Here is a 25,609-nt window from a genome sequence, read left to right as displayed (position 1 = left end):
AGAAGGCTGGCGTCCTTCAACATCTGTAATAAGATGCTGCAGATGTTCTATCAAACGGTTGTGGCGAGTGCCCTCTTCTACGCGGTGGTGTGCTGGGGAGGCAGCATTAAGAAGAAAGACACCTCACGCCTGGACAAACTGGTGAGGAAGGCAGGCTCTATTGTTGGCATGGAGCTGGACAGTTTGACATCCATGGCAGAGCGACGAGCACTCAGCAGGCTCCTATCAATTATGGAAAATCCACTGCATCCACTAAACAGTGTCATCTCCAGACAGATGAGCTGCTTCAGCGACAGACTGCTGTCACTGTCCTGCTCCACTGACAGACTGAGAAGATCATTCCTCCCCCAAACTATGCGACTCTTCAATTCCACCCGGGGAGGTAAACATTAACATTATACAAAGATATTGTCTGTTTTTTACCTGCATTATTATCAATCTTTAATTTAATATTGTTTTTTTGTATCAGTAAGGTGCTGCTGGAGTATGTGAATTTCCCCTTGGGATTAATAAAGTATCTATCTATCTATCTATCTATCTATCTATCTATCTATCTATCTATCTATCTATCTATCTATCTATCTATCTATCTATCTATCTATCTATCTATCTATCTATCTATCTATCTAAAAAAAGAAACTCTACAGTACAACAACTATAACATGTAAAACAAGTACAGTACAGTAGACCCCCGTGAAGTTGCGGTTCAGAGATCGCAGCCTCAGTCATTCACGGATTTTTCCTTAGAATCTAATAATTGTTAGCAGAAACCACAAATATCCTCTGCAATTTTTATGGCTTTTTTCGTGGCAATACTGTACTGTAGAGAGAACAGGAAGCAACTGTACAGGAAAACATGGCTTGGGATGGTGAAAGTAGCCAATAGAATTTGAAACTGCAACTCCCAGCAGTCTCTGTAGTGGCTCTGATTGGTCTTCTGCTGAGGGTGCTGGGGCTGTTGGGGTCAAAGGATGTCAGCACGGCTTTTAAAAAGGGGGCCGGTGACCAAAAGCAAAAAAAATGTTTTTGTAATTTATGTTTCAAGTTCCTGTCTCTCTGCCTGCCTTCTGTTTGGTTACCTGTACTTATTCGTTTTGTCCTGGGTCGTTCCGTGTTTGGCGTCTGCATTGTCTACCGTAAGCCTTTGTACATGAAGACTGTAAATGGATTCATGGCCATCCTGCAAAGAAAGAAGCACTCCTGAACCTGTCTTCACCATTTCAGGAACTAGCTGTAGGACTATATCTACATTCCCATTCAACGTGCGGATCTCTGGACTATCTATTTTCATCATTACTTTTCATCCGTTGCCGTTTTTCATGATTTACTGTGTGTGTTTTGTTGGTGCTTTGTTGTATTTAATGTGTAATCGCTGTAAGGGGAACAGGGGTGGTATTGTTGTTTTCATTTATTTCATTTGTTTTCATTACATTCTTTATTTGCTGTTTGATTACCAGTTTGCTTTGTTTTTGTTTCTGTTTGTGAGTGCGTGCGTGCTTGACCACTGCCAGCCCCTTGTGAGCAGGGGGGCTGAACGCACCCCTAGAAGACACGGACGCTCCTTAAAAAAAACCCTCTTAAAAACGCTGATAGACTACTTTCACATTGCTCCCTTAATTGCTGGGCTTACTTGCATCTGGTCTGTCTCGTGATATGCTTCTCGCGTGACACTATGTATACTTAAAAGCCTGAACAGCACCTGTCCTTTTTGGTTGATTGCTTTGTTTCTCTCTCCTCCCCCAGACATCCTCTGCTCTTGTTGGGGGTCCCGCTCCCGTTGTGCTCCACCATGATGTTTGTCTATTCTTTAATCGAGAACTAACTGCATACTGAACTTGTTTTACTTCTGAAAGAGAAACATTTGTTTGAAGTGTTTGAACAAAGTTCCTGTCTCTACAATCTCCTGTGTTTCTGTGCAACTCCGTGACCCAAGCGTGACACACTGCATCCTCACTGTCTCTGGGATTCAGACAGCATCAGCGTTTACCTCTTTGTGCTTGCATGCTGCCAGGTCAAGCGCAGTTGGCTCAGTGATTTACTGAATTTCATCCATGACGTCAGTTGCATCTTGTACATATTGTTTCAGTAGTTTTTTAAATAGTTTTTACAGTTCATTAGCAGTAAATGATCAGTGTTGTTCTATTAAAATTTCACTTTTTCTTTGTGAATTGTGACGTTTACTTAAAGTGCAGCAAAAAATTATTTGGCGTCCAGGGATGCATTAACCCCCAAATATGTGGCAGTTTAAGGGTTAAAGCCCCAAGATGCTGCCGAAACGCCCTGCACCTTCTAAGGCTTCTGGCAATGAAAACACGCTTGCATGAATTACAGTACATATAGCGGTAACATCTGTATTTTACATTCTAGCACTGCGGGAGACATAGCAGTACAGTATACAGGTTTACCTTTACATTCTTTTTTTAGGTAATGTATTAAGCTGAGTTTGAAATTAAATTAAAGTGTTTTGGGGGCATATGTAGGGTTTAAACTATAAAAATAGGTATTTTTTTAACCACATCCAAAATTAGCGGTTTTTCACAATTCGTGGGTGCTCTAGGAATGTTAACCCCACGAATTTTGGGGGTGTACTAGTACTCTGCAATTGATAATGTGTTCCTCTTTTTCCTTTTGACACCTTTGTCAATAAATTCAATTAAGTCTTAATATAGTATGTGACCAAACAAATTCCCATTTTGGAAAAATAATTTTCAACTTCACTACCATATTTGATTTGTTGACTACAGCACAGAAAAAGACCTAAGTTCACTGTGAAAAAAATAATAATGCATAAAATCAGACAGGGTACTAACTCTTTTTCATGGCACTGTACATATATTGTATGCCTAGATTTCAGTTAAAATTAAATTAATCTTGTTCCCTTGTAAAGCACTCCTTGAATGTAAACTAGTATAAAATGTAGAATTTTTGTTAACATGTTGATAAGAATAAAAACTCTAGCTTTTTCACAGTTCTTTAGACTCTGCTGTCTATGCATTGCTGATGTTGACTTCTGTATTAAATTTCACTGACACAGGATACTCTTCTCATATTGTGCCAGGACTAGACCTTGTAACATCCATTCTAATAGGAATACCAGTAATGAATCCCACATCCCGCTGGTCCTCCCATTCTACCCAAACACTCTATCTCTCCCACTGGTAATCAAACAAAATTTATCAGACTGATCCTTCAAAAGGAGTCCTTTTTCCTAACTCTTCCTTGATCTACTTCTGTCAAACACCAAACCAATGCAGACTTCTCATCCACAGCTCACTTTATAGAGCAGAGATTCATTTCTCACCAGATACTAGATACAACAGGAGCTAGTGTGTCAATTGCAAATATTATACCAACAATACCCTCATATCTGGTTCCTGTGTTAAATTTAATATTAAACAACAGGCCTCTCCAAAGTTTAAAAATCTTATTTACTAAATTTCCAGTAAGGAGTGTCCGGCCTTCTACAGAGATGACACAGGGTGGCAATTAACAGACCACTTCAGGGAGCAGGTCCGAGCTGTTAAAATCAAAGACCTCACAAAGTCTACTGCAGAAAGCTTCACTTTCTTTTATTATAGCCACATTGATTGATCTGTTTATGTTCTTTCACGGGGCCACAGAGATACTTTTTAAAGAAAAACATTGAACAGCACAAATAGCATGTTGATCTTACAGTATTGCTTTATTTCCATGGCCTTCTCACTTATAATGTCAAATTAAGCTTAACATGAATGTAATTGTCAATGCACCACTGTTGATTTAGGAACTTGCAAAACAAAGTATCCTAGCCATGTAGAATCAAGAACACAGGTATAATTACAACCTCTGTGAAGGATGGAGCAAAAGAAGGAAACAAGGATCCTCTTCTGTAACTTCAGTTACTTCCAAATATAAACATTTTCTTCTTTGAACCCTTGTCTTTGTGTTTACATTACCTAAGGCAGCAAGCTATGAACGTGTACCATAACAGAAAATTTTTGTTGTTTCTAGCTGGTTATCTATTCTAAATTACATACTTCAGATTTGATATATACTTAACTACATGTATCTTTGTAACTTAAAAGCTTTTAGGACTGTTATTTGAATATTACTGACAGTGACACTGACTTGATTGTTGTTTCATTTAAAACAACCTCAGCAGATGTCAGAACTATTTTTTCACCTTCATGCCATGCATCTTTTTGCCAGAAACTTGCACTGCTAAATTAAGCTAAATTTGCAATAACATTAACGACTTACATGACTTACATTTGTAGCCAATAGACAGATTGATACTTTAACTGTCTTATTGTCAAATAGGAAACAAAAGGCATAAAACTACTAAACACATCCACTTTTAAGCCAAAACAGTTTTTGTATACTGATTCACATTTTGATATCCACAGTATTAGTGGGCATCAGTGTTGATTTCATAAAAATGTAGTTTTGTGAGACTTCTCCATCATTAAAGAAGTTCAGTTTCACTCTTCAATTAATTCTATATATTCCACTTCATATACAGTATGCAAAACACCTTTAAGGTAACTAGCCTTATGAATGCAATCATAATTTTTGGGGGTATTTTCTTTTATTTTCTTTTATTAACATCTATACAGGCTACTTCTTATTTTAAGCTACTGATGTTTCCTACTATGAAAATTGAGAAAGGTTAAAGCAGGTGAACCTTATCTGTTTGAGTCACAATATACAGATAAAGTGCTATGACAGATCAAAAATGAGAGAAAAAAAAAGAAAAAACTAGAATTGTTGAGACAGAATGACTAAAATTTACAGCCTGTTGTTAAAGAGAGACTGAGGGAAACGGGTGACTGGTAGTGCACACCTGTTGCAATGAAAGCCATTCGTGTTACTGAATGGGTCCATTTTCCAGACATCATCAATCATGGGGTTCAGGAGACATTTTTCCATTTAATTAAATTAAAATGGAAGAAGTGGCTGAAACAGAAATAACCACGCACATAGCTTTCATTAGGATAATTTTGCTTATTGACCATGATAGTTGCAGTAGCACATTACTTAGAGCAGATGTCCAATGGCTCCCCTTGTGGAGTTTGAACGCTGTACAGTTTGCAGTTTTTCACTATACCATCCCTTATATCCTTGTTGTTTACATTAAAGGTCCACCCACAATAGTCACTATGAACAAAGAATATGATACCTATCTGAAATTAGAAAAGATATGGTCAAAAATCTGTAATAAAAATGATTTTGAGCCTCATTTTGTTGTCATAAGCATAACTCTGAAACACAAAAGATGTTTTCTAAAACCTACACTTTTGTCACTTCAAAAAGGATGTACTCAGTAAGTTTTAAGGCATTTTTCACATTTGTTTTGGTGCCCTAAGGGCCCTGATTGCAGTACACTGGAAAAGACATGTCTTTAAAGATAAAAACAGCTTCACTTAACAATGCAAGTATATAGGGCATATAAGTCATTCTTTAAACCTAGACACTCAATAAACCTTATTCAAAATGCAGCTAACAAGGATCATTACTGACTTGTAGCCAGTGATGCCAAAAGGGGCTCTAGCTACCTGTAAAACGTATCTACAGAAAATGGATATATATATTTTGATGAAGTCGATAGTAATAGGCATTTACATGTCTTTTGAAAGTTAGTATCTGTTTCTAGTGTAGAGTGAAAGAGGAATACCTACAAATTTTGCCTTAAACATTAATCATAATATATTTATTAATATATATTGGCCATTGGAGTCTGTAGTTGCCATTGTTCAAAATGAGGACAACAGCTGTGCTAATAAAAATCAAAGAAGCCATTATGAGGCTGAAAAACAAGAATAAAACCATTAGAGACATCAGCAAAACCTTACAGATACCTAAATCAACTGTCTGGAATATCACGAAGAAAAAAGAATGTACTTGTGAGGTCAGTAATCATAAAGGTACTAAAAGGCCAAAGAAGAACTTTACTGATGATAGATAGATAGATAGATAGATAGATAGATAGATAGATAGATAGATAGATAGATAGATAGATAGATAGATAGATAGATAGATAGATAGATAGATAGATAGATAGATAGATACACGCACGCACGCACGCACACACACACACTCACTTTATTCATCCCCTCATGACATAAGAATCCCCACCATGGTAAGGAAAAAGTGACACAAACGCATGTCTGACAGATCAGAAGCATTCTTCAGGAGGTAGGTGTATATGTGTCATAGACTACAATCCACAGAAAACTTCATGAACATTAAAACAGAGACCACACTGCAAGATGCAAACTACTAGTTAGCCACAAAAGCAGGATGGTCAGGTTACAGTTTGTGAAAAACTACTTAAAAGAGCCTGCATAATTCTGTAGAGGTGAGACAAAGATGAACCTGTATCAGAGAGATGGCAAGAGCAAAGTGTGAAGATGAAAAGTAACTGCCAAGATCCAAAGCATACCACCTTATCTGTTAAACATGTTGGTGGGGGTGTTATGGCTTGGGCATGTATGGCTGCCACAGGTACTGGCACACTTCATTGATGATGTAACTTCTGACGACAGTGGCACAATAAATTCTGAGGTGTACTGAAACATCTTATCTGTTCAAGTCACAGTAAACGCCTCTAAACTCATTGGACGGTGCTTGACGCTAAGGCAACAAAGGAGATTTCCAAAGCTAAAAAAATGAAAATTATTGAATGGCCAAGCCAGTCACCCAATTTAAATCTAACTTAGCATGCTACCGATATGCTGAAGAGAAACAGGGACAAGCCACCAAAACAAGTATAGGCTGAAAATACATTAGCTACATAAGAGGCTTGACAGAGCATCACTAGAGAATATACTCAACACCTGGGGCCTCATGTATAAACGATGCACACGCACAAAAATGTTGTGTACACCCAAGTTTCTGCTTAGTTTTGCAAACTGGCGGGAGTTAAAGCAGTGCTACTGTTTCTGTGTGGTCTTTCTTCAGATTCACATCAGTGACACAGGATTTATTAAATATATCGAAATTAACTGCATATCATTTAAAAATTTAATTCACTTAACTGTAATCATTCTGCAACAATATAATGGTGCTCACAATGGTCAAACTATTTCAAATACCACAGTTGCTTTGGAGTTTTTACTCTCAGTGCACCACTCGTAGTATTTTAACCCATTGTATGTATCTGTGGTATCATAGCTGCACAGCAGTTGATTGGAAAGCTCTACAGCAAGTTTTCTCGAGAGCACTGTGGATTATCGGGATACAGCTTCCAGTCCTGGAGGATATTTATAACACATGCTGACTAAGGAAAGCCACCAGCATCTGCATGGATTCCACTCAGCCATGCCACAGTCTATTTGAACTTCTCCAATCCGGCAAATGCTTCCATTGAGTGCTCCCGGTACAGCATGCACATAATTACAATTACCTCACTGTAAACTTGCACTACAACTGTTAACATTACATAACCTGAGCCACTTTATGAACCATTTGCACTATCTGCACTGTATGTACATGTTTATTGGGGTGCAACAGGTTGTATCTTGTCTGAGACGGGCTGTGGCACAAATTGAGTGGCGCAGACTGCTCCATACACACACACACACACACACACACACACACTCATATACACACACAACAGGTCTTTCATTTTATATATGTCTAATACACATATACAGTATAATAGAATTTCCAAAATTTTACTTTTGGCTATTGTCCAAACCTACTATAACAGCATTTAGTTATCATAAAACATACTCTGAATTTGTAGGTAGGATTGTGAACCTGGATATCATCATCCTCTAACGGACCTGATTTTGTGCTAATGTGCATGTTCAGAGATGTCTTTGATACAATGAGTCATACTCTCACTACCAAAAAAAGAAACATGTTGTATGAAATGAGAGAAATACTCTCCAGTAGAATCATTGTATTTACAAAGAAAAACTTGAAATAAAGTTGAATAACCTGATATCCTCCAATAAATGAAAGACTATTCAACATAACTATGGATAACATAGGTAAATATATTCTAAATTTTAAATTACAATAATTTCAGTTAATCTGCCATCATGTGATACCTAGTTCTAAGAGGAGGTTTGTTCAATCTCCAAGACAAAACTGCCCATTTCCAAAACCAGGATTGGGTGTTTTATATACAGTATATTGACTTCAATGCAGAGACTGGCAAAACAGTTAAATTTATCAACAATGGCATAAACACGTTTATGTCAGCAATACACTTAAATCTTTATACCCTAAAACCAATCAACAGTCTAATCACTGGGCAATACAAAAGAGCAATATGGCTAGAAAATAAAATTGTGTCTAACAAAACTTAACAAGACATTAGTTTAGCAACCAATGACATACAGTATATCCAACATTGCACAGAACTTCATTAAAATACTTGAAAGAAAAAAAAAACAAAATTATCTCCAAAAAGTATAAGTCTGGAAAAATGGTTAGAGCCTGAAAAGCAGCAAGAAAGTACCTCTGAAAACTGCAATAGAAAAAAAAGAAAAATTTACAAAACTGAAATTCATTGTCTCAAAGAAATAAAATGAGTATAATAAACAATTTTAAACAGGTTAGGAATACTGTGGAAAACTGTTCTAAATAATCTGGTTCAAGTTAATCTGGAAACTAAAAATGATAATGGTTCCCAGGACACTTTTTACTATTTTTTACTACACGGAGATGGATTTTTACACACCGAGACTTGTCTATTCAAGTAGTCAACTTCAAGCGCTGAGAACAAATGCCCGTGCTGGCGTGGTTCCCTATTTACCTGACGAGGTAAGAAGGCGGTATCGCGGCAGCAGAGCCGGTGCTAAGATAAAAGCCAAGCGTTTAGCGAGAAAGTGGCGTTACAAGCCTTCGGTGCCTTCTGTGATCCTGGGAAATGTGAACTCACTACCAAATAAAATCGATGAACTGGCTACGCCGGTGAAAAATGTCAGGACCTACAGAGAATGCAGTTTGTTGTGTTTTAGAGAAACGTGGCTAACAACTAACATCCCAGATGCTAACGTGGAGCTACCCGGGTTTAGCACAGTTAGAGCGGACAGAGACGCAAGTACCTGTGGGAAGCACAAAGGAGGAGGACTTGCACTCTATGTCAATAAAAGATGGTGCAATTCTGGACATGTTAATGTTAAAATCTCCACTTGCTGCAGGGACATCGAACTGTTGGCCGTAAGTCTGAGTCCCTATTACTTGCCCAGAGAGTTTGGACACGTCATTGTTGTTACTGTATACATCCCTTCTCGAGCGGACATGGAGATAGTGAGTGATATCATCCATTCCAATGTGGCTAAATTACAAACACAACACCCCGAGGCACTTGTGCTAATCGCTGGAGACTTCAACCATGTAACGCTGGACAAAACATTGCCTGCCATCTCCCAGTATGTGGATTGTAACACCCAGGGAAATAGGACTATTGACCTACTGTATGCAAACGTTAAAGACGCATACAGCACCACCCTGCTGCCTGCACTTGGGAAAGCAGATCATAACCTGGTTCTGCTTCAGCCTCACTACAAACCAAGAGTGAGGGAGCTACCTACAACCACGCGCTCATTCAGGAAGTGGTCCCCTAAGGCAGAGCAGGCTCTGAGAGACTGCTTTGGAACTACGGACTGGGATATCCTGCAGGGATCTTATAGTGAGAACATTGAGGAGGTTGTTGACTGCACTACTGACTACATCAACTTATGTATGGACATTGTAGTTCCAGTAAGAATAGTACGCGGCTATGCTAACAACAAGCCATGGATTACAAGTGACATCAAGGGCCTTTTGAACCAGAAGAAAAGGGCTTTTAAAGGCGGTGATCAGCATGAGCTCAAGCACATGCAGAAGGAACTCTGAGTTCAGATCAGGGCGGTGAAGGAGCAGTACAGGAGAAAGCTGAAGCAGAAGTTGCACAATAACAGCACGAAGGAAGTGTGGGATGGGATGAAGATCATCACTGGATGCAGCTCGAAGCGGGGTGCCACCATCGAGAGAGAAGTGGAGAGAGCAAACCAGATGAACAACTTTTTTAACAGGTTTGACCACCCTAACCCACTCTCACCTCAGAGTACTGCACCCTCCACCCATCCTTATGCTGATACCTGCATAGGAGAGAGTTTACCCCAACCCACAATTACATCAACCCAGGTACGCAGAGAGCTGAGGAGACTCTGTGCCAGCAAAGCAGCGGATCCAGATGGAGTATCGCCACGACTGCTGAAGGCCTGTGCATTGGAGCTGGGGAGTCCTCTACAGCGCATCTTCAACCTGAGCCTGGAACAGGGGAGAGTCTCGAGGCTTTGGAAAACATCTTGTATCACCCCAGTCCCAAAGGTATCACGTCCTAGTGAGCTGAATGACTTCAGGCCTGTCGCACTGACATCTGCTGCTTCACCACCTGAGGCCACAGGTCAGTCACGCCCTCGACCCTCTGCAGTTCACATACCAGAAGAAGGAGGATGCCATCATCTACATGCTGCACTGATCCCTCTCCCACTTGGACAGAGGCAGTGGTGCTGTAATAATTATGTTTCTGGACTTCACTAGCGCCTTGAACACCATCCAACCTCTGCTCCTTAGGGACAAGCTGACAGAGATGGGAGTAGATTCATACCTGGTGGCATGAATCGTGGACTATCTTAAAGACGGACCTCAGTATGTGCGTCTTGGGAACTGCAGGTCTGACATTGTGGTCAGCAACACAGGAGCACTGCAGGGGACTGTACTTTCTCCGGTCCTGTTCAGCCAATATACATCGGACTTCCAATACAACTCGGAGTCCTGCCACGTGCAAAAGTTTGCTGAAAACACTGCTATCGTGGGCTGCATCAGGAGTGGGCAGGAGGAGGAGTATAGGAACCTAATCAAGACCTTTGTAAAATGGTGCAACTCAAACCACCTACACCTGAACACCAGCAAAACCAAGGAGCTGGTGGTAGATTTTAGGAGGCCCAGGCCCCACATGGACCCCGTGATCATCAGAGGTGACTGTGTGCAGAGGGTGCAGACCTTTAAATACCTGGGAGTGCAGCTGGATGATAAATTGGACTGGACTGCCAATACTGATGCTCTGTGCAAGAGAGGACAGAGCCGACTATACTAACTTAGAAGGCTGGCGTCCTTCAACATCTGCAATAAGATGCTGCAGATGTTCTACCAGACGGTTGTGGCGAGCGCCCTCTTCTACACGGTGGTGTGCTGGGGAGGCAGCCTAAAGCAGAGAGATGCCTCACGCCTGGACAAACTGGTGAGGAAGGCAGGCTCTATTGTAGGCACGGAGCTGGACAGTTTGACATCTGTGGCAGAGCGACGGGCACTGAGCAGGCTCCTGTCAATAATGGAGAATCCACTGCATCCACTAAACAGTATCATCTCCAGACAGAGGAGCAGCTTCAGCGACAGACTGCTATCACTTTCCTGCTCCACTGACAGACTGAGGAGATCATTCCTCCCCCACACTATGCGACTCTTCAATTCCACCCGGGGGGGGTAAATGTTAACATTATTCAAAGTTATTGACTGTCTGTATACCTGCATTGTTATCACTCTTTAATTTAATATTTTCTTTATCAGTATGCTGCTGCTGGAGTATGTGAATTTCCCCTTGGGATTAATAAAGTATCTATCTATCTATCTGTCTATCTATCTAATATTTGGCAATGGGCAGCAGAGTAGTGCAGTGGCCAATTATTATTTGGTCATTGTCGGTGTGGAGTATGCACATTTTCCCTGTGGCTGTGTCACTTTTTTCTCTAGATAATCCAGTTTTCCTCCCACATTCCCAAACACGTGTAAGGAAAAGTAACATGTAAGTCTAATTTATGCCCAGTGTGAATGTGGCTATGTGTGTATGTGTGCCCTCCAATAGGGCACAGTGGCAGTGTCCAGGGTTGTTTCCAACCTTTAACCTATTCCTGTTGGGATAAGGTCCAAAACCCCATGATTGTGAATTATACTAAACAGAATTTAGAATAGAATTTACATTTCTTTCAAGCAGAAAATCAACTGACCAATCTTTGTCATATACAGTACACCTAACATTAAGTTATGCTATATAAAGTTAAACAAAGAATATAGAGGTTACTGTTACTTTATTATTCCAGTTTATTTTATTTTTTCACTTTCCACTCATTATTAAATTATTTCTTTGTTCCAATATGGGTGTGTGTGTCTGTATGCACATGTTAAGAGAACAGGGAGAGAACAGTGTCTGTGAGTGAGTGAGTGTGGTCTGAATCCTCTTCCTTGCTGTGTATTCCCTTGCTGCTGTTAACAAGAGCTTAGAAGATTAATGAATAGATGGAACTGTAATAACTATAGCATCCCACATCCTCAAGAAGATTTAAGGCAGAGCACATAAAGGAATGGCTGGAATAATAAAAAAGAAGACATCCTCCAATTATGCTGTCTTGGAAATGTAATAATACAATGTCTTTCACATTTTATATAATATTTTTAGTACACAATACCTTATGGATGCAGCACACTTAAAAATGTATATCAATGTCTAATTCATGCATAAAAATACTATTATAATAATAATACAATAATTAAGCCCAAATTCCTCAAGACAAGCATCCTGCAAGACAAGGCCCAAATTGAGACCAGCTACTGGAAAATTGATGAAATGAGCAGGATTCATTTGGGTTAATTTTTTAATACATAGATTTACTGTAAACAGGAACATATGCATAAAGCTGGTATCAATATGTGTCCACTGTCTTTTATTTATATTGCCTTTCTAATATGTTTGGGAGGCTTGAGCTGTGACATTAAACTACATTTCACAGGCTAGACAATGGATGAGATAAACTGATGTTTCCATAAAAATGATACCACTATGATTATACCAATAATGTCTATACCAGAATCTTGCTAATTAGTTTTATAGTTTCTTAAATTGCAACATATAATTCCTATAGGTTCTTCCTTTTAATACTATTACAGTTCAGGCAGTTCTCCCTACATACAGCCAGCCATCTTTTATATTGGAAATGTAATGATGTCAGACACACACAGAAGTTCCAGAAGCATGTGACCAGCAACAAATGTTTTTCTAACAAAAAGATGGAGGTGCCAAATTTGGCAGTGCCCATAAGAAAACAACCATTGTGACTTGATGCCTTCAACCTAATAACAATAAAACATTTTAGGTTTGGTAACAAAACAATAATGCTCAGAAAACTTAAAAAATTAATCACACTGGTGTCTAAAACATTTCTAACCATAAAGAATATAATCAAACACTCACAGAACAGCCAAATAAAAACAGAGACATTTATTTGCATACATTTTCATTTTAACTGAATTTTGTGTTATAGTTCATTCCCCATAAAAAGAGATAAAACTATTAAAACTATAGCTTCCTTGAATTGAATATATTGGCTAATTGATATGTAAAAAACATAAAAACAAATGTAATCATTCACTTATATTTCATAGATTATATTATATTAGTTAACACTGACATGCCTTATTCTGCAGTATATTGAACTGAGTAGAAAGATTGATTTCAATAGCCATAGTGCAAAGAATTTTAGTGGTGAATTAATTCTTCATGATACAAACCACCCTAATATCAAAACAGTTAATCAAAGCAGATCTCACATAGTCTGAAAATAAGATGATTACAGATTGGATCAACTTCATTGACGGAATCTAAATTTTACATATATTCAAAAAACCAAAATGCATTTGCGGAATTGCAATCCACTTATAAAACTTTAATTTATTCCCTAAATATAAAGGCATGCAGTTTTTACTTCTCCACTGTTTCATAAAGCAGACAATACACTAACAATGCTACCAATTCCTTTTCTTCCTTTGTAATTCTGCTCATGATAATCAACTGTAAATCAAGAATATTTTGCTCAAAACCTAACCTCCAGCCTCAAAAGAAATTAATACTGAGATGTTGCTAGATTTTTCTAATTAAATACCAAGAAAAAGCAGCTTCTTTTTTCATTTGGAACTTCCTTAATTTGGATTTCTTGCAGAAATTACCTTATTAACTTCATCCATTTGTGTGAAAAAAGGTAATAACTTTATTCAATGTAAATAACTTTTAAATTATGTTTTATGAATAAATATAAACTGTCATGTTCTAGTAACAGCTTGATACTACAAAAATAATGAAATCTTCTAATTTGTAGACGGAAATATCGGAAACCAGTTTCCTGATTTTCTTATGAATTTAAAAACTACAAGCAGTGTATTAAAACCAAGAAACTTTTTTGTGTAACACTGTACAATTGCCCTTTTGTACACTTGTATTAATTGTCAACACCCTTTCACAACTAAGTGTCAAGAGTAGCTTTTTGTGGTGTAAACTATGCAACAAGATGCCAGCATCTGATTAGCATTCAGGACGCTATCTCCTTTTTTATTGCCACAGGTGCAGGAGGCTATTCAGCAATCGGATCGTAGAAACAGGCAATGTTAGTGTTAATTGAAAGAAATTCTTTTTTAAAACCTGCACTTATTAATGGATGCAGAAAAGCAAGCTAGAAGGAAAAGAAAAAGATAAAAAAAGACAAGAGCAGTAACTAAACTACTGTGAAGACTTAGGACCAGAAACAAATAAACTGAAAACAAATCCATAGAATAGCAAGTTTGCCCATAGAACTTCTTTCCTAACTGCAGGTGTTCAAAGCAATTTATGGTCTATTTATGGCTGGACCTCCATAGTTGTTTAACTACTTTCCCACAGATAAAAATAGAAATGTGTACATAAAGGGTGCTACTGTTAGATACATGTTGAGATGGCATGATTGTCATATATTTAAGATTTTCTTTTCAATCCTAAAACTAATGTTTACAAATGATAACCTTAGTTGCATCAGACATAACTTATCTTTCAGCAAAGGCGAGAGTTCACATTTAACAAAAAATCAAGAATAAATATTTATTTTACGACAACTGTGAAAATCTTAAAAACAAAATTGTTGTAACTGAAATCAACCATTTATTTCAACAAAAATGAAAGGCAACAGAATAAAACTATACAAAATTAAGCATATTTTCAAATTATCCAAAAATGTCAAAATAATGCAAAAACTTTCCTTAGACAAACAAAACTTACTCATATGTTTCACACTTGCAGATGACAACAGTAAATAAAATTAAGCTTGAAATAACAGAATTAGACATAGCATACTGCAGATACACTTTGGGTCTCCTTGACTTTTCAATTGAATAAGAAGTGGATACATGGATAGTTTCCTTCATTAGTGCCGGACAACTAAAACCTAAAGACACATAATTTTCACATCTCATTAGAACATAGGAAAACATACTCTGAAGAAGGGACATACATAATAAAACCTTCGCTGTCCGGCCCTGATAAAGGGATGAGTCCCAAAATGCATCAGCTCGATGGACTACGATGTGAATATTCGTTAGCAGACGTTTGATTCTTGTTACTTATAAGATGTTATTCATGATCATTTACCTGCCCTTCTTATTGTTGAAAAATTGTTTATAATGATGGAAGCTGTAGTGCTCATGTAATAATGTTACATTTTTTTGTATTCAAGTAAAGATATTATCTTTGTGAAATTGAGGTTAGGTAAATGTAATAATAATATTTTTTTAGAAACAACCTAGTTGTTCTTTAATTTGTTCCTTTATAGTATTGCTGCTGGTTTTGTATAGTTTAGGTGGTCATTTGATTAAAGGATCCATAAGTGGGCATTCAAAAATCAAGCATCTTTATGTTAAGATGGCTTAATGAAAATTGCACAGGGAAAAGTTCTATGAATGCATCCTGAAGAGAACTGTGAAAGTTTCTTAACTGAAACTAGAAGAATAAAACTTCAGACATTACTCATGGCTATAAAAATATTTTTATTGCCAAGTAATAATTAATATAATTTATCAAAAGACCATTCTTGTTATAGTCTTCTAAGACGTAATACATTTAAATATAAAAGCCAAATAAGAAGATATGGAAAACAGAATTTCATATTTCAGCAAAACTATTTCCATTGTCAAGTTGCTCCCTCTGGAGTTTCTTCATTCTAGGCTAAGTTGTGTTCTGTCATGTTGTCCATCAGCTTTTTTTTTTTTTTTTTTAGTGATCAATTCTTTGTTTATTCAATCAACAAATACATAGGTAAAGAAGAGGAAAATAATTATGTAACAGAAGCATCAGGGACACCACCAAATTAACTTATGTGAGCTGTAACCGTGATGTCAATGGGCATCAAATGATAAGGTTTTTTTTTTACTTATGTAAAATGCAGGTATTACTTATGTGTTTTACTAGTATGAGTTATTGTTTGGTTTCTTTGGGAATAAGCTGCCTTTGTTATGTGTATCGTGTTTTGTAGGTGGTTCCCCAAGAGAGGACCACCTGCCCATCACCTCCATGCACTGCCCTCAGCCCTTTGGGATGCCCACAGATCCTGATGGTTCATTTGGATGCACTAGAGAGTGGTGAGTTCTAGTACTTTTTGTGATTTACTTGTGCTTTCGTGATTTTCTGGATTTTTCACCATCTGCTACGTTGATTTTTTTTTTTTTACCTTGCCTTGGATTACTGTATTGAGACTTTATGTGCCTTGGATTGCCTTTGCTGGAAACTCCTGTATGCCTTTTGTGCTCCTATGAGCTTCACAGTATAATTTAGCATTATGTGAGAATAAATATTTTATTTTATACATATCTGGCACTTGCTCGTATATCTAGCTTGGGATTGATGGGAAATGCCCTCCAGTGGGCATTTCTGGGAGTGTTTTTGATGCTTATGTGCTCTGGACCTACTAGTCATAACATGATACAATTCTAACATTTGTGAGATTGCAAATGCAGCACAAGACTGGCATAGGGCAGTGCCAAGACAGAGCCACAGTGGAAACAGAAGAGGTCCTACATAATGCTAGTGTGGGAGTGCAAATTCTACTATGGGGCAGTGGGCCCAGTGTGTGCTCCTTTTTGCTCTAACCACTGTTCAAACATGCTACTTACTAGGTATACTAGCCAAATTAAAATAATTTAAAAAAGAAAACGTTAACATTTTCAAATGCAGCATTGCAAAAAGTATAAAATAATTTTAAAAACTGTACTCCTACCCCAGCTCATTGGCTCTCCCCTTCATTTTGTATTTGCATTCACACAATGGAATGTGCCACACTCGCACATTTAAAAGTAAACACACATGAAGGGTTCAAAACCAGAAAAGAACTATATTGCATGCCATGATGGATTAAAGAATTATAGGCCTGAGAAGGGTAGTTTCAGTTTCGCTGTGTAACAATATTGCACTATAGTTCACTCAGTGCTCCTTATCTGAATAATGTGTATGCCTGAAAGTTTAAGTTTCCATAAATTGTGTTTAATCAAAAATGATAAAGTCTGCTACTTTTTGAAGGAAAGCCAATTATATTGAGATTATATTTCAAACTGCACCATTCAATGTGCTTGCTGTCCTTTTCCATTTTATATATGGGTCAAAGCATTTGTACTGAAGGTGTGAAATTTATTAGGAGTGCTCAACAGGTTGAAAATCCTAACATATTTTATGAAATCTGAGTATCTTGGTAAAGGTTTCATATAAATATTTCAGCTTCACCAGTCAATATATTTTACGCTAATTTGGTCTCCAGAAACCAAGAAATAGATGCTGACAGAAGTTATACCAAATAAATCATCCTTTGAAACACTTAGAAATAAAGAAGCACAATTTTTTAAGTCACTATATCTGACAAAACTATAAGATCATATGCTGAACATAATTCGTGCAACAACCTTTTTGTCTAGATATCAGTTATATCTAAAACTCAGAAAAAAGTTAAACATGTTTTCTTGTATTGATCAGTAACAAAATATCTATATATATAATTCAATAAGGCAGCCGACCATGGCAGGCAAGACGCAAGACAAAGCCATACCCATTATTCACTAAGGCAGCCGACCAAGGCAGGCAAGAGGCAAGACACAGCCACGCCAGCCAACTCACAGAGCCCCGCCCACCAACAATTCACTAAGCAGCCGACCATGGCACGCACGACAGAGCCTCGCCCACCAACTCTAACATTCCTCCCACGTCCATTACCTTCACATTGCTTTCCTTTTATTTCTGATCCCGTTCAACAACTATATGGCGACATCGACTTCTCAACTGTGACTCCGGAACAGCTCAGTACGTGAGCTATATTAAGCGTCACCAACGAAGACTCGCTACACCTTAATGAACAAGTACTGAAACTTATCCCTACTGACGAAGTAACTTTCACCAGCGTTGCCTCCATCATCACAGACGATCCCGCAGATCGAGTTTCATTCCCCGAAGAATTTCTTAACAGTCTTACTCCCACTGGCATGCCTCCGCATAAACTCAAAATTAAAATAGGTTCAGTCGTCATACTTCTCAGAAACCTCATGCCAGCAAGAAGTTTCTGTGATGGCACTAGACGGACTGTTACCAGCATTCACCGCAATGTACTGGAGTATAAAACTATCGCAGCTCCTACCTCACAAACTGTCCTTATTCCTCGGATATCCCTGACCCCATCAGATTGAAATTTGCCTTTTACTTTTACACGCAGACAATTTCCTGTTAGATTGGCCTTTGCAATGACAATTAATAAGGCACAGGGACAAAGTTTCAAAACGATATGCCTGTATCTGCCAAACCCAGTTTTCAGTCACGGACAATTGTATCAAATTGTATTGTATCAAATCTCTCCAGAGTTCCATCTTTTCATTCACTCACAGTCGTATCCTCAAACCCACCCCATTTGGACAACTGTGTCTTTCAGGAAGTGCTCACCCATCAATAAATAATTGGCTGGTACTGTTATAATTGTATGTGCATGTTTCTGGTAAGAAGAAAGAAGAAGTACAGAACATTAAGACATACCTTGTGAGTAGAAAAACTGTATTATGTAATCAGAATCCCAGATGTGTAAATGATGGTGAACTGGAAATAATGGGAATAAAGTTAGGGCAGGCCCAATATTCACACTGGTAAGCAGCTCTTCTTCAATCCAAAAGTATGGGCATACATGGGGCACACTGCCAGTTTTTTTGGAGGAGTGGAGGTTCACTGCACACAACTAGCAAAGAAGCATAATTTATTTGCCTATTAAGGATTAGAAGGAAGAAGAAAAAGGTGAATTCTGGGGCAAAATCATTTACTAGCAGTGACAGGGAGCCAAGATGCAGTATTTTCCTGGGTATCTGACACTGTTGGGAATCAAGGGTGTAATGTGTCCTGGTTCAACAGCAGGCAGTGCTAGTCAGGCTGGATCTTGAAACCTGACTCTAAATATGATTTTAGTCTTGCCCTTAAGCTATCCCATGATGGGGAAGAAAAAGTTGTGGTATACAGCACAATTAAAGGAAGGCCTAGTGAGTAGAAGAGCTGCATTAATGATTTGTTACTGTTGTTTTTTCTATTAGCTTTACCCTGCCATGTGTAAATAAACGTCTTCTTCGGTTGGAAAATCTGCTGCTTGTCTACACATGGCAGTTGAGGGTTGCAGTAAATTATTTATTTTGTCCAGTATATACATCTACATCAACTTAGCATAATATATTGCTTCAAGGTCTTTTTTTTTTACATGCTACCAACATATCTTTTAAGTTTGCACAACCTACTAAAACAGTAGCAGTAAATATTCAAAATATTCACTAATTCCAGATTTCTGATCTATTTTAAATAGACTACTGTAATTTGTTAACTGCATTTCATGAGTAGCATAGGCATATACTTTCACATCAGAGGTCACTTGCTAACATTTGGGGCACAAACTAGAAACATTCATCTAGTCAAAATTCCATAAAGGGCTTCACATGGAGTCTTATATTTCTTTCAGAATACCATATAGAAAAAGGATCCTGAAAATAATATTTTTTATTGTTGTTGGGTGCTCCAGGAGTATGGGGTACCGGACCCCCTGATAAGGGCTGTTCGGTCCCTGTACAACCGGTGTCAGAGCTTGGTCCGCATTGCCGGCAGTAAGTCGAACCCGTTTCCAGTGAGAGTTGGACTCCGCCAGGGCTGCCCTTTGTCACCGATTCTGTTCATAACATTTATGGACAGAATTTCTAGGCGCAGCCAGGGTGTTGAGGGGGTCCAGTTTAGTGGACTCAGGATTGGGTCACTGCTTTTTGCAGATGATGTTGTCCTGTTTGCTTCATCAGGCCGTGATCTTCAGCTCTCTCTGGATCGGTTCGCAGCTGAGTGTGAAGCAGCTGGGATGAGAATCAGCACCTCCAAATCCGAGACCATGGTCCTCAGCCGGAAAAGGGTGGAGTGCCCTCTCAGGGTTGGGAGCGAGATCCTGCCCCAAGTGGAGGAGTTCAAGTATCTCAGGGTCTTGTTCACGAGTGAGGGAAGAATGGAGCGTGAGGTCGACAGGCGGATCGGTGCGGCGTCCGCAGTGATGCGGGCTCTGCATCGGTCTGTCGTGGTGAAAAAGGAGCTGAGCCGCAAGGTGAAGCTCTCAATTTACCAGTCGATCTATGTTCCTACCCTCACCTATGGTCATGAGCTATGGGTAGTGACCGAAAGAACGAGATCGCAAATACAAGCGGCTGAAATGAGTTTCCTCCGCAGGGTGTCTGGGCTCTCCCTTAAAGATAGGGTGAGAAGCTCAGTCATCCGGGAGGGGCTCAGAGTAGAGCCGCTGCTCCTCCGCATCGAGAGGAGTCAGATGAGGTGGCTCGGTGCATCTGATCAGGATGCCTCCTGGACGCCTCCCTGGTGAGGTGTTCCAGGCACGTCCAACCAGGAGGAGGCCCCGGGGAAGACCCAGGACACGCTGGAAGGACTATGTCTCCCGGCTGGCCTGGGAACGCCTCGGGATTCTCCCGGAAGAGCTAGAAGAAGTGGCCGGGGAAAGGGAAGTCTGGGCATCTCTGCTCAAGCTGCTGCCCCTGCGACCCGACCTCAGATAAGCGGAAGAGAATGGATGGATAGATGGATGGATGGTTGTTGTTATATTGATTTTGATCACAATCACAGAAATGCTTTACTTATAAAAGTAGGTAGAGTACAAATTCCATTGCTTTAAACCCATTACCTTTTCAAGCAGCAGCACAGTTCTTAAACACATAAAATTTCCTGCTAATTTCAAAGGTTACATTATTTCATGAGCTTGAATAGCAATCACTTCTGCTGCTCGCAAACATTATCACTTGCTGCTTGCACCATGACAGACAACAACAACATTATTTTTAAGACTTTGTTATCATAGGCATCATGTTCTTGTGTTTTAGCAGTAGAAAAATTGAAAAATGTCTGTTTTTCAGAAATTACACAGTTATCTGCAATAAAGAATAGCTTTATTGAATCCATTTTAATTTAATAATTTGTTTAAGGATATTAAGGTAACAGCAGTATTGGACATGGCCACCAGGATGAGAATGAAGTTCAGTCCAAAAAAGTCAAGGTATGTGGTGTTAAGGAAAGGTATGTCAACCAATAAATTTAAATTTCCAATATAAAATGAACTGGTTCCAGTTTCAAGTAGATGACTGAGTAAGTGGCTTGACAAGAACATATCCAACAAAAATAATTTCATAAATATGGTACCGGAGTTAAATAAGTATCGTAATTTGACTGACTCATGACAATTGCAAAAAAAATTTGAGGCTTATATTTATCAACATGGACTGTTAGCTAGACTTCTGTGGCTAATAACAGTATACAAAACTATCTTTCTCTCCTTGGAGTGAAGAGAAAGATTAACATTTAATTCCAAAAATGGGTGGGATTCCTTCCAAGCTTAACTTTAGTGGTGTTGTATGTAAGGTCAGGATACAAGTAGCTGCAACTCCTTTTATCTTCAATTGTAAAAGAATTTAAGGAAACAAAATGCAGGCTGGAGATGTGCTTAAGAAATTCTAATAACTGCCTGTCATAAGGGCATGAATTATCACTAGACACTCACACCAGGACTCTGCACAATGAAGAGAAACACTGCTGTCAACAAGGCCTTGAGTACCTGGATCAAAATCCTCACACCTTATATTACAGCAGATTTTTAATATGGCAAGTAAATTACACGTACATAGGTATAAGATTAACAACATCCAATTCAGGGCGGTGGTGTGGAGTCTGGGCATATCCTAGCAGCACAAAACACAAGGTAGGAAACAGCCTGGACAGGATGCTAGTCCATTTCCACACATAAACCTACTTACACACTGCCAATTTACAGTTGGCAATTCATGTACCACACTCATATTTGGCATTGGAACTGAACCCACAACACTGTGCCTGTGAGGCAAAAGCCATAACCACTATGCCACCATTTTAATTACCCAATCAAATTTTGACTTTAAATGAAAGGCCCATTTCTTAAATATTCATGTTACTGCAAGGCTCTTAAAAATAACCTAATATCACAATATTGTCCTGCTCTATCAGCGAACCAGGAATCTTTTCCTCTCATACATACTATATTAGATTGTACGGCTGTGTGTTAACCTTTCTCATACAGGACAAGAGAATGAGTGCTTGTTTCAAATGTCTTTCATTTAATGTTATTTATCGTTTTAAACATTAGAGCTCATGCACTATATAGTTTATTATGCATGTGTTTATCAAGGAGAGGGCTGTCAGTTAATGTCTTCTGTATCATGATATTGTGATCCAATGTTTCTGCTTTATTGGGCCCAACCTTATCAAATTTAACCCTAAAATTAATAAAGGATTTATTTACCACTGACAGCTGTGGGAATTATGGAGAAATTCCTGTTCTGATAGACAGAAAAGGAGTAAGCACCACAACTACAGTAAATAGACCATATAAAAATGTATCATTTGCTAGTATGGGAAAATTAGTGAAGCTACAGATCACACTGTGATTACCATTTGGAAAGTTGCACTAAATGGATGGTGGTTTCAATTTTCCTAAACAAGTCACTCTGCAGAACCCCTAATTTCTTCCCCAATGAAAAAACAACTTTAGACTGTAGATGTTCTTGAAATGTACTTGAAACAATGTTGTGCTCTGTTAAAACATGAGTACACTTGATTACAAAAGAATTAATTTCCAAAGTAATGTTAGATTTTTAATATGCTTTTCAGACATATTTATGCATACAGCCTTTATACTATATGCAAACATTTTTACTGCTACTCATACCCTACATTTGATCAATCAACCCAGAAAACTGGCAACTTTTTCAAAACCTGTCAGAGCTGTTGGGATGTTCCTCTGCGAGGCATCTTGTAACCAAACGTTATTTATTCTATTCTATGTCTACTAGGAGTACTGTTTTAAAGTGGATTATGCAGTACCTAATCAGAGATACTATGCACTGTGGAAAATAAATGTTTTAATCATTTTTAGATACATTTCTGAATTACTCTTTCTTGGTTAAATAATAGTGTAGTTATTTAAGGCTATATACCTGTGATTGTGAAAAAATTATCTTTCCAGAACATATACTTGGCAACCTAACACTTCATTGCTGGCAGAATTTCTGTTGAGTTCCAAACTATTTTATAATGATTCACTCAGTACATCTTGTTCCACCCTGTGGGAGTCCCAAAAAGCTTACCTGTGTGGACAGATTATTTCCTTCTGCTTTTATAGGAATGGGGCAGCAGTGTTAAAGGGTGGATATTGCTGGATCTTATTTTAAAACCAGACCAGAGTTATGCCCCTTGACCTTGTCCTGATCTTTACAAGAAGTGTCTCAGATTAAGTGCAAGATTTGAATCAATTGTTTCAAAAGATATGAAACCTCTCACAATTATGTCTTATACAGTATAGATCAATATCAAAAGTGATAATATGTCTGAAAATGTTCTAAATTGTCAGGCCATAATATTTCTGTCATGTTCAGGGTAAGTGAAAAATAGAAAAAATATTAATTTGATCCTTACAGTTTCAAGTCTACAACCAGCCACACATGAACAAGGTAGTGTAAGCAAGCCAGACGTCAACTGCAGATTCAACTGCAACTGAGATATTGCAAAATGGGAGAAGACAAATCCCAGAAAGATCAATAAGTAGTTAATAATTAGTTATTTGTGTGACAGTTTCTGTCTTATTTTGGCACTTTATCTGTGCCTTATCTGGCTTTTTAATAATGTTAGTATCATTATACAAATATGTACCATAAACAATATAGTCCATCAACCCATCTGTACTACTTGTATGATACAATAAACCAAAGGCCTTATATAAGAACAAATACTATGGAAATGCTTAAGAACCAATATAACATGTGATAGGAGGGAGTCAAGGCAGCCACCCTACCTGGAAGAGAGCAATGATTACAGTACATAATAATCAAAAACATCCTTTCTGGATGGACTAAATAAACATGTCAATGCCATTATCATTTTCGTTATCATTTTTCTGTTTTGGATTTTAGTGTTTTCTCACTTAATTTCATTTGAACCTAATCAATCATTTTGTGTCAATCATGAGTAAGCTTCCCATCTGTGAGAAAAAAAGGTGAGTGAGCTGTTGACTACTAGTGCACATGCAGAAAAAAACATTCCTAAGTATCCCTTTTAATTTGCGCACTTATAAAAACATTTTCATGTCAAATTTAGGCTTTACGACTCCAGAGTTACACATCCGTTTTAATGTAAAATGGAATTCATGGAATTTAAGATCAATTCTGCTCATGTGATCATTTTATAAATAAGGCCCCTGATCTCCAAAGCAGTTACCTTGCTATCTGCAATGTTTGAGGGGACACAATGTCCCATATACAATGAATTCAGTATTCAAACCCTTTCACTTTTTTTACATTTTTTATGTTGCAAACAATATTTTTTATTTGTAATAAATTTGCCAAAATGTCTAAAATCCAGTTTTCACATTATCGTTATGGGTTATTGAGAGTGTTGCTTCATGTGGGGAAAAAAATTCAAATGATTTTAGCTAAAGGCTGTAACATAGCAAAATGTGAAAAAAGTGAAAGTGTCTGAATACTTTCTGAATCCACTTCATTCCCTTTGGGTACATGTGTGCGATACTGGGCAGAAGGTAATTTTCTCCTTGGCCTCACTCTCTCTCTGTAGTCAGAGAACCAGGCAAATATGCCTACTGCTACACTATCGTCAGGGTTCAGTGAACACAAAAACAAACTACTGCCTTATAGTGGACCCTGTGTATCTACACTGGCATCTGCAGGACCTTTCCTGTTGTCATTATGATATCCTCTCTTATCGGGAGGTGGTTTGCCATCCTGGTAGTACCCTTGCTTCTGGTCACCTCTTGATGGCAACACATCAACTGACAAACAAGGAACTAACAATTAAGTTCATGGAACAATTGAAATAAAACTCAATTTACACCTGTAGAAGGAAACTTCTGGATGACATGTAAATCAGTTATTGCCACATCTAGGATGTTAATAGGAAATCTGTATTAGCCAACTCTTTGTATTCATCGGATCTAAATATTTTCAAAGTGTAATTACTTTTATGTAGTTAAGCAAAAGTTTTCATAAAGGCTACAGAACTTCTTTGGATGGAAGTCTACATTTTTTAAATCCTGCCATGCTGTTGTGTATAGGAACAAAATCAAGTAAATAATATCAGCAACTAGCTTTTAGTGATTATGAAACATTTTTGAATTTGTAGAGAAAACATAATCAGAGGTTAAAAAGGTCTAATAAGCAAACACAGATAACCATTAAAATCACATAGTACAAACAG

General features: G+C 38.1%; 1 protein-coding gene across 1 annotated transcript in view; it reads right to left on the bottom strand.

The window, feature by feature from the left end:
• Positions 1-25,609, bottom strand: part of cfap299 (cilia and flagella associated protein 299) — a 381,432-nt gene that overhangs the window by 322,720 nt on the left and 33,103 nt on the right. The gene's annotated exons all lie outside the window — the stretch shown is intronic.

This window comes from Erpetoichthys calabaricus, chromosome 7, assembly GCF_900747795.2.
Source record: "Erpetoichthys calabaricus chromosome 7, fErpCal1.3, whole genome shotgun sequence".
Taxonomy (NCBI): Eukaryota; Metazoa; Chordata; class Cladistia; order Polypteriformes; family Polypteridae; genus Erpetoichthys; species Erpetoichthys calabaricus.
The sequence above is the reverse complement of the archived record's forward strand: the minus strand, read 5'-3'. Positions and strand labels throughout refer to the sequence as shown.